The sequence below is a fragment of the Rhea pennata genome, chromosome 2, assembly GCF_028389875.1.
Source record: "Rhea pennata isolate bPtePen1 chromosome 2, bPtePen1.pri, whole genome shotgun sequence".
NCBI lineage: Eukaryota > Metazoa > Chordata > Aves > Rheiformes > Rheidae > Rhea > Rhea pennata.
Genome location: NC_084664.1, coordinates 98,815,830 through 98,826,992, shown reverse-complemented (window position 1 = coordinate 98,826,992; position 11,163 = coordinate 98,815,830).

Here is an 11,163-nt window from a genome sequence, read left to right as displayed (position 1 = left end):
ATGAGGTCACTTCCGGGTCCGTCGGCGGCGCGGCCGCGGGGGATGCGCGCATGCGCGGTAGCGGGGCGCTGCGCGGTGGGCGTGTGCGGAGTGGGGCGCGGCCTCGCAGCCGGCGCGGGCATGAGCGCGTGTGCGCGCACCGCTCCGCTCGGCTCCGCGGTTGTGGCGTTCGCGGCGTCGGGAGCACCCCGGCATGAGTCAGACCGCGAAAAACCGCGCGCTTTTGCTTTTCAAATAAAGGGATCTGTTCCTGAAGTAGCCGCCCTGCGGTCCGGCAGTGCCGGAGGTGGGCTGAGGCCCAGGCCGGGAGGGCGAGCGCTGACTAGCAAACAGCTCCCCGAGCCCCGCGGCTGGCGGCGGCGCGTGGAAATGCCTCTCTCCGTGTGGATGCGGCAGCAGTGCCATATCCCGTCTCCCACCTGCGCGTTGCGAACGCCTGCTGAGCGTGGTGGGCAGCTCCCCTGACCAACATCGTACCGCGCTGTGGGGCGGCGGGGGGGCACCCTGTTGCAATTAGGAGGGGAGGCCTCCTAATTGTTGTGGGCCCCTTGGGTGTGTTTCCCATTAGGGAATGCTTTTAGGAGACATGGACGCTTGGAGGGAGAGTTAAGACCACTGGAAGTATGTCATGGTATGTGGGCACCCTTCAAAGTGCCAAACACGCTTCCATGTGAGCAACCTCTGTTTTTCTGCACTCAACAAACACTGGAAATACGTAAATGTAAGAAGCTGCAGAGGTGCTTGAGCCCTGTGGGACAGGCCATTATCAAAATTCTATCCATGGCCCACAGGATCCCATGGAGATACACTGAATATCTGAATTGCTATTGAACAAATCTGGACCTGTTAGAACTCAGGGCATGTTTGTAATAGCATCTGCAGTTCTACAAGATAATGAAAAAAGATCTTGTCTTCTAGTCTTCTACTTTGGCTCACACTGAATAGAATTACTCAGTTTAGTAAGCACTGTGCCAAAAATTTACTCTTCTCCACTTACTTGAGTTATTCTCTTCCCGGTCCCCTAGTCCTCTTGGTTCCTTTGTGTGCCCTTATTTAATTTTAAATGGTACCCAAGAACTTTTTTTTTTAATTATTTACTATGCTCTTTCTATGCACTGTATAAGGCTATATTCAAGTCTACTTGAAACATCTCCAAGATGTGTTTGGTAAACACCCATCAAGCCGGGAATGCTGAACCTCAGGTGTTAAACTAGTTTGACACAGGAGTTCCAGAGATCACAAGCTCAGTCGATGAAGATCTTGACCTGCCTTTCTAGATTTTGTCAGATGGTAAAGCTCAGGAGTGTGTGAGTTTGATTACTCAGCTCTTCTGGGTGTTTGAATGTACAGAAAAAAAGCTTGTTTTTGTTGCTAAACTGATTTTAAGGTATAGATTGTGGTAAGATCTTTAGGTTAACAGTTTTGTTATGCAGATATGAATCATCAAATTCCTATGATTTTACTAATTCACCAGATACAAATTGTCATGGTTTGATGTCATAATTCTAGCACCCGTGTTCATTGCTTGATCAGTTATTGGCTGCTTGACTGAGGTAAACAGATTGCATTTATGTTTTTTAGATACGCTTTCCCAGTTTGATGAGTTTGTGGCTCAAGCTGCCGTGTTGTGCACGTAAAGGCTCCAATTCTGGCAGTTACTCCAGTTTTCTGGTGTTCTGTCAACATTTGGGTCTCTGTGATGTTGCAGACTTAATAACTATAAAGAGCTAGCCGTGTGAAAAGGCTTGTCTTCGCAAGGTCTGTGTGCAGAACTGCACTTGCATGACGGAAGGAGAAATGCTACTGAGAGGTTACTAGTTCAGTGCTTCTGGCTTGTTAGGCTGATTCAGACCCACTTATTTCTGGGTGCTTGCTTCCCAATTTCTTGTTTACTAAAATATCATTAAGCCACTGTTGCTCTGAACTCAATGGCTGTATCTCTGACCTGTGAGACTAAAGTACACATCTTGAGGTCGCCATCTCATTAACATTTATAGAAAAGGTCTGAATTCTGCACTACATTGCCTCTACAAATTGGAATATTTGGATTATTATAAATCAGAAATGGCTTTTGCATACATAATCAGAGTAGCCTTCTAATTTAAAGCGTGCAGAAATGAAGGGGAAAAACACTACTTGATTGATGTCAGTTGTTATACACAAAGGCTGAAACCTCTGTGAGTAGACAAGTATTACACTGTGATGATCAGAAGGCCTCTGTTCTGCTAAAGAGGTGAAAAGTTCAAGTCTCTGATCAATAAGCCCAGAGATCTAAAGAGGAAATTTGTCCATACTCAAGGCAGCCTGTGGAGTATGTTTTTGTCTGTTTTTTTTTTTTTTTTTTTTTTTTTTTTTTTTGTGAGTGTCTCTATGCTAATTTAATTTATACTTCCTGCTGGGGATAAAAATAAATAGGAAGAGAAATGTGAAAAAAAATACTTTGGGGAAGGGTAGCAATCAAGATGCATGGTTACATATTCAACATGGTATTTCAGGGATCCTGGCAAAAATGTAGTTCACTGCAGCTCAGTGGAGCATTGAATGATTCACATTGCTGTTCAGGCAGTTTGCTTCACCTATCAGGTAATGAAAATTAACCTGCCCTTTCTCTTATACATTGTGTGTCCACTTGAGGACTCAGTCTCTGTAAGTTATCACAATTTCCCTAGAGGTTTCACAGCAGAGACTGGGTAATGCAGTTTTACAGCAATTCAGTTTCTGCATATTTGAAGAGAATTACAGGCTATAGTCAAGAGGAAAGAAATGCCTTGAGGCAACCTGTGGAACTAGCTTGGAGTAAGGTCTCTAAAATATTTCCTGGAACTAGTAAAAATTTCATTATGTTTTTTTATAAACTGATTGAATTTGGAAAAAAAAAAAAACTAATCTTCACATTATAGAGAATATTTCTTGTTGCAAAAGCCAGCTACTTCTTTCATGTATTGTTTCACTATTGAAAAACAATCCTAACTTACTCAATCTGGTGGTTTTTCTGTGATTACAAATTTTATATGATAAGATGCCTACAGTTGTGTACAATTAAATCTTTAAAACATTTGTCGTATGCATTTTGAATTGGGTTTGTGTCTTTACACTGTATCCAAATTTTTTTTCTTTTTAAATACTGTTGATTGTAAAAGAAAAGGAAGTTGTCTAAATCTTTTAACCTTGGCCATTGTAATCAGTACTTTATAGAACAGAAGCAAACAGATCTTTCTGATGCCTTGTTTATCTGAAATTAATAAAGTGTGTAAGACACTATTAGCTTATAATTTTGGAACTAACTGAAAAATGGTATTTTACTTGATCAGTGTTAACTGCTTTTTTCATTGAGGAAAGTAGCAAGATGGTAAAGCTATGGAAAGTTAGCTTTGTATCCTATTTTTACATACCCAGGTCCAAATGTTCAGAGCAGTGGTGAATCCCACTCAGACTTGTTTTTCCGGGAGATTATAAACAAATCTTCTGCCAAGCTGCTCCCCAAAGAAGCTTTTCAAGCCAGGAAGAACGCTGAATGCTAAGCACCTACTGAGTTGCTGGTTTTGGTATAAATGCAATCAAAAAACAAAAGTGTTTCTTTCCAAGTTAAAAAAAAAAGTGATCTAGGAAACCTCACACTCACTTACTCTTGTGACACTAAGGTGAGACAATAAATTAGATAGGCAGATAGATCTGACAGGCTTTTGGGGAGCAGAAATGTTTCTCATCTGTATTCAAGAAGAGTCTTTATATCTACTTGCCTACTACAGATCAGACCGTGGTTTGTCATCGCATGGTGATGGGAAATCTTTGTGCGTTTGCTCTCTCCACCCAACCAGATTCATTGTTGTTCACATTATGGCGGTAGCAACATGTGTTTTTACAAGATGCCCCTTGGGGCAAGTTATTCCCCAACGTGTGGGGAAAAGTTGGAGTATGTTTCTGTCTTTGCACTTTCTGCAGAAGGGAATGAACTATGGCTGTGTTTCCCTGCTTGCACCCTCTTTTTCAGGAAATGTCCTCGTGAATGTTTCCACATAGACTCCATCCAGCTAGATCCTCGCTAGGCAATCAATGTGTCCCTCTCCTTGTCCAGTAACAAGACAGGGAAACATTGCTGCCTTTTCCATTGGTAAATCCCCCCCCTCTAGCTCCGCAGATTACAGCCACCATTTTTTTCAAGTTGTCTAACCAATTAACATGACCAAATTACACTCAGAGCAGTTTTGTTCTCAACCTGTACATAATTTTTCCACTTACATCAATTCATCTACTAAAAGATATTAGCTGTCCTTCCAAACATTGCCTTGGCTATATCCTTAGAGCATTATATTTCCAGTAATGTTAGTACTGGAATCCTGGGATTCCAGCAGGGCACCCTATTCTTTTAATGCACCTTCACAAAAATGCAGAATCCAAAGCAAAGAGAAAAATTTCCTCCTCTATGCACCTTTTAAAGGAAGGTTTGTGCTGAAAATGTGAAAGTACTCAAACTGGGGTGCTTTTTCTGTCAAGATCAAAGCAAAGTAACTTTTTTCTGTTTCACTGAATCAAGCTTTCAGGATGCTTGAAGGGAGAGGATTCACCATTCCCACCAATAAATCATTAATATTTGTTATACCTATTAATTCCTCCTCCTCTGTATTTTGATGCATGTTGTTAATAAATACTCTTGATTACAAGACTACTGCCATTTTCCCTCACTGAACTGCTTTTCTTACATCTCCAAATCCTAATAGACCCTATATTGCACTTTTTGTCCAAACTTGTGTGGATGTCCATAGATGTTTTGAGGATGGGCAGCAAAATTTGGCCCTGACATTTTCACATGGTCAGTTCAAACATCCTTTTTCAATACCACATCAAGGTCATACTCTTGCCTTTCTCAAACAAAGAGATGCTGAAAATGCTGCCAGCAGATGAGGAAAGCTGAACAAGATGAAAATAGCTTCTCAGCCAGCTGGAAACCCTGCCATGACTCAGTTCCTCGTGGTCTGGAACACTGGCATTCCTGAGCAATCCAGCTTGTGCGCAGGTAAATTCAACAAAATTCAAAGTTTGATTCTAGAAATGTACTAAAATAGCTGTTCTAGAAAATTAGTTAAGAATGATTTTTCTAGCATAAGCCCCTGTTTCACCATTCTTATTCTGGACTGAAACCTTTTTTTTTTCTAAACTTAATTCATATTATTAGGATTAAGAACGGTTACATACAGAGTTGTTCGGAAATACGTATTTTAATATTTGCAACTATGGACATGGAGTTTAATAGCCTAACATACTGTAAGCCACTTTTAAAGATATGACTTAGTGTTTCAGATCATTTTAAAACTTTTAAAAATGTTATTCTCTGTTAGCAGGTTATTCTTATCCTTCCACCTTAGATATATTTTTAGAGCTTGCACTATTTTGTAGACTACTGCCAAAGCATTAGTCTTATATTGGCATTTAGGTGTTAGAGCATGGCATTTTCACAAGCTGCACTGAAGCCAGGCAGTGTATGCCTATGTCATTCAGAAAGCATTTAAAAAAATCTTACACTGAGACTTAAATGTGGATTCAGATTTCTAAGTTTAAGTTCCCAATTTTTAAGTTTTGAGTGTGAATTCTTTGCAAAATTGTTGACATTGGTGTTAAAACAATGCCAGAAACACCTTTTAATTGTACATGTAATATTAATAGGCTTTGAACCATTTCCCTTCAGTCACCAGGACACTAAGTTCCATGGGAGAAAGAGGTACGAAACAAGAATCAAGCAACATTCACTTAAAAATCTAATTTATTTATATTGCTAGAAATACTGTCCCCGCCCCTACCTTCAAACTGTGCTGGATAGCAGCTGATACTGATCTGTACTATAGGATCAAACCTGTTGTTAATTGCCATAATGGGAAGCAAACTAATTTTTGTCTTTATAGCCTGAGTCCTTATGTTATCCCTGCTAGTAGTTTGTGTTTGGATGAGCTTCTTGCTAAAGCTGCTATTACTGCTTCTGGTCAAAAGCATTGGGGAAACAGGCAAGTCTTTGTATGTGTCTGGAATTTTTTTTTAGATAAAAAAACTAGAAAATAAATGAATTGCACCATCCATTCAGTCAAGCAAGTGTCAAAAATCACTAAATCACTAAGAAGATACAGCATCTCAAGTAAGTCTTTGGACTTAATTTGCTGCTTGGAGTATTAGAGCCTTTTGGGGAGAGAAGAGAAAACTCACCACCTCCACTGCATTTATTTACTGCACTTGAATGTGAGAAATAAGGAAGCTTGTATCTTTTTGCAATTTAGTGCCAATAGTTTGTGGGTCTTCCTGTTTTGTAATATGAATCAATAAATGATGACTTGCATGGATTCGGTGGTAAAACGTAATGATAAGACACCCACTGAACATATGGCAAGAAAGAGACAGAATTTCATATAGAGTCATTAGCCTTTAAATTTGAAAGCAAAAGAGGCTTTACAGTTAAATAAAATACTCTACTTTTGGCCAAGGTAGACCTTTTGTTCTTGGACTGAGAGTGAAGGAACTTGAGTTGAGAGACAGAGGCATCTTTCTTGTGGGGAGATGCCATTTTTTCTTCACTCAGAGAGATAAATAGAAAGTATGTAAAGCTAAGTGGGTTCCCATAGCCTTGTCTGGGGATTCATGTGGTAGAATCTTCAGCACAATGGAAAAAGGAAAGGAAACATGAGGAGGGGAAAAAGAATAATGGGAAGGAGAGAAAATTACTCCTGAAACAGGCAGAAAGTTCAGAGGACATGTAATTTAATTTAGTCATTGAATCCATTCAGTGTTCCGAATTAAGGTGAATCCATTACTTTTAAACTTCTACTCAGTTCATTAGTTCGTGATTTCTCTTTGGTTGTTAGGCTGCTCTTCCCTGTGACTCCAGTCTGATTACTAAATTACTCTAAGGCCTCCAAATTTTGGTTTCCTAAAACTGGCCTAGCTACTCTTGGTCCTATTGAGCTCTCCTTAGGTATACAAGTAAAATGATCGGTTTGAAAGGATTTTGGTAGGACTGCTTGTATAAGTAGGAAATAGTAAGAATAAGATAGAAAAACAGAGCCCTAGATTATTATTGTAGATACAGACAGTACTTTCTGTAACCCTGGGATTATGTCATGGGAGACGGAAACACAACTGTTATCAGTCAACTTTGTACCCTTAAATAAAATAACAGTAGCATCATGACAGGCAGTACTTAGTTGAAAGTTCTGTTTGTTTTAGATTTAGTCTACAAGTAGGTTGTATATGATGGAAAGAGGAATTAGTGACCAGAAATCAATTATTAAATTGAGACTCTACAGTTTATGATGTATTTAAAAGAGTCTAAGTTATATTCTGCATTCATCTGCAGCAGTATGAACTGGGAATTACTCCCTAACATCAACTAAATTATTTGTGGTATAAAGAATCTTGTCAAAAGAGTGACGACTTAGTGTTGCAAACAGAATAGTTAGAATGCAAAAAAAAATCTGTTTACTCTATATTCACTGTAATTGTGCATTTCTGTTGTTTGTGTGGGAGCCTGGCAGTACTTCTTGTTTGTGAACACCTTTGTTTTGAAAAAGTAGTGCCTCTTTTCAGCTAAATTATTTTTGAACGCCTTACAGTGAGGCCTCTTCTTGAAATATTTTCACACTAAAATAAGTTCAGTCTTTCTACTTTACCAAGTAAAAAGATAAACAACTCAGTTTTGGCACCATTAGGTTGCAATTTACAATCTATCACATGCATAGAGACATCAGAAGTGATGTACCGAATCACTAAGGTAGCAGCCTTTTAAATGTCTCATCAGTTTGAGAGAGAAAAGAAATAGGAGACGTGGGATTCATTTTTTTGTTTTAGTTGGATATGAAAATGGAGACAGAAGCAGCATTACAGCAGATAAGTAGTCCAGATACCAGCAAAGAAAACATATTTTGCTAAACTTATTCTTAAATATTTACTGTATGATATCATGAACTATGTGTTATCTACAGATGGCTCATAAAGGGAACTGCCCTGAATTGTGCCAAGCCTTTACAGAGAACAAGAAATCTAAAAGAATTTTATTAAGGTTGCAATCTCAATTTATGTAGGTATAAATCACGGTAATTTTTTTGATATGGCTTTAATGCCACAATTGTATACAACTTTTATGTTTTTTCCTTTTACCATTCTCTGTACATAACAGACCTGATCTGAAGATGAATCAAGATGGTGTTGGCTGGATGACTTAGACTTTATTTGCTTCAAATTGCAAAGATTGCTGGAATAGAAGGAATGGTCCTGTCATTCCAGCAAGTGAATACTAAACAATACAAGGGACTAGATTTTATTATGGCTCCTGGCACTTTGCAATGCTATCTAAATTGCTTAACCTTAGTTACCTATTGCATGTTGCTAACTTTCTGCCCTGAGAAGCCAAGCAGTCAGATTTCTGGGGTGTTGAGCACTTACAGCTGTAGCTGAATCAAAAGGAACTATGCTCTGAACACATGTAAAATATTATATAATTATATAATATACAAAAACACATATATAATAATATATATAATATTGATAAGCAAACTCAAAAGTCAAGTCACACACATCCAAAATGAGCACATAGAGTAAGTGGATACTTTTTCTCTCTACCTCTCCACAGATAAGTACTCCTGATTTTACTGCTGGAGAACTACTTCATCTCACAGTAGTCTACTATTTCTGAAGGGCTCTGAAGATATTATCGTTCTGAGCACTATAGAGCATCATCTAATAAGGAAATCTGATTGCATCTTCAGAACAAGACTGAAATATTGTTCAATAAATAAGGCCTACAGCTATGCATTGAGTGATGTAGAGAAAAACCATGGCAGCAACACTGAGTAGCTGTCTGTTCTTGGGCTTAATGAGGCAATCTTGTGGGAAAAATAGCATAAGAATATATAATTAAAGGCTGTAACCTAAAGAATTCACTCAAAAATGCTGCATTATGGTTACATAGGCAATATTACTTCTGGCAGCTTCTAGCAGGTGGGTGCCCAAATCTGTATACTTAAGTCTTTTAACATAGATTTCTGTGGGTAATTAATAGTAAGTTCTGCTGTACCTTTAAAAAGCAACAATGCCCTGATTTAGGGAAATACAGCATATATAATAACTAAAATGCTGGCACTACAAAGGAGTAAAAAGAGCTGTTTTATTCAACTGAGTTTGCAGGAAAAGGTTTAGGTGTATAAGAGTGTATAACACAGCTCTTCCAGGGTTAGGCTGTATCATGCAGGCCTGTGTTGCTTGTTCATGCTCTTCAGAGTATAGAATTACTAGTTAGAATGGTATAGCAATAATAAAGCTGTACTTGTTTCTGCTGCTCTTTTTTTCTTCTATTGTAGAAACTCTTAACATTCTTTAAAAATTCAAGTCTGTTTTTGTTCAGACGACTACATGACCTGTTTCATTCACTGGAATTCTACTCTTTGGTCTTACTATTCTTTTGCTGTCTTTAAGCAGTGTTGTATTGTGTTATAGATAGTGAGTTGTTGGTATGTATGTACATGAGCTGAAACAGTCCTTTCATAAGTCACAAGAATCAATATAAATGATTGTGACAAACATTTTCTTTCTTATAGGATGTTCCATAGGTACCTGTTTTGCTGTTTGTTATCATAGCTTAGCTATGTCCCTGTAAGCAAGTGAGAGCAAAGTTAACTGAGCCATTTTTGAGAGCTGAATTTACTCCAGTTTCCAGAGTTTGGAAAACCACATGTTCAAGCAAACATTTTTTAACGTAGGGTTTATATAGCAAGATTACTTAGAACAGCCTATTTACGTGTTTTAACCCAAGTAAAAGAAACGACTGACGTACAATTCACCCAGTTGTGATAGCTGGACTAAAAAGATTGCCCTGCATTTGCTAGGAGTTATTATAACATGCTGTATTGCACAATGCTGTTTTCCCAAAAGATAGAGGGGTATCTGAGCCGATGAGGTCAAGTTAACGTTCAGCTTTTAAAAAGCTACATCAAACACAACTGTAAAGACTGGCAGTGGCTTTGCCAGCTGACATCATCAGGGCCCTCCTGGCCAGCTGGCCGATCTGTTGTCCTAAAAGAGTCCAAATGAGTTCATGCCTGTATTGATTTGGAGCTACATGCCTTGTTACTTGTGACAAAGACAAACAGAAGAACGCAAAATAGAAATCAGGTGGGTGCAAGTTCACGGCACAGAGTAACCATTTCCAATGGGCTATTAGGGGGAAAAAATCAAGTGCCTTGGAGGGTTAATGTGCATGTGCTACCAACTCAAAAAGCTGGTTTAGAGAGGTGTTGTTTTGCTGTTTGTTTTATATAATTTCTAGAAATTCATTTTGGAGTGTATTTTATGTATTTGGAATGCTTTGGAATGTACTTAATTAAGGGAGAAACACATCTCTCTGAGTAAGTTTCCTTACAGAGTTTTAAGGAGATGATGGTATTTGTTTCCCACAGACACTCTGCTAGGTGGCAGGCCTGGAGCAAAATACAGCAATTTAAGACAGACATCAAAAAATAAATGAAATAGATTTTTTTTTAATTAGCTATTTTTAATTTTGGGTCTATAATATGCTTTATAACAGAGTAATATGAATAAGATGGCACTCCATTCTCACTGAAGCCCAAAGCAACACAATGGCAGAATGTAAGGCAGAATTTGATGCAAATCATATTTTTTCCTCAATTGCTAAATAAAAAACGTACATAAACATAGAGGTTGTATATACTGTATGTAAGAGCCTGGATCCGAATATTCAGAAACCTTTGAAAGATGAGGTTCTGCAACTTTCTGTTGGTCATCTGCGCTAAAACAAACAAAAACATGTAAAAGACATGTTCAACTCTTATATTATAAATACAGTTTGGAAGTTGAAACCATTTTTCTCACTGATAATCTGAACTTTGCCTTTCAAACACTGTCTACTTGGGTAAAACTGCTGAAATGCAACAATAACTCTACTAGTGAGCTTGTACCTTGGAGGGTTTTTTTGGATCATAGCATGATTTATTGATTGGAAGTCTGACAAGTGTGACTTAAAGTTTTCAGTGTACCACATGAATATGAAAAGTTTGGCTTAGTCTTCTAAATCATAAATATGAAACCAGAACTTTACACCTCGAAGAGCCACAATTACAAGCAGCACTTCTGAAATCTTAGTGAGTGGAAGGCTTTTTCTGCAAAAATGCT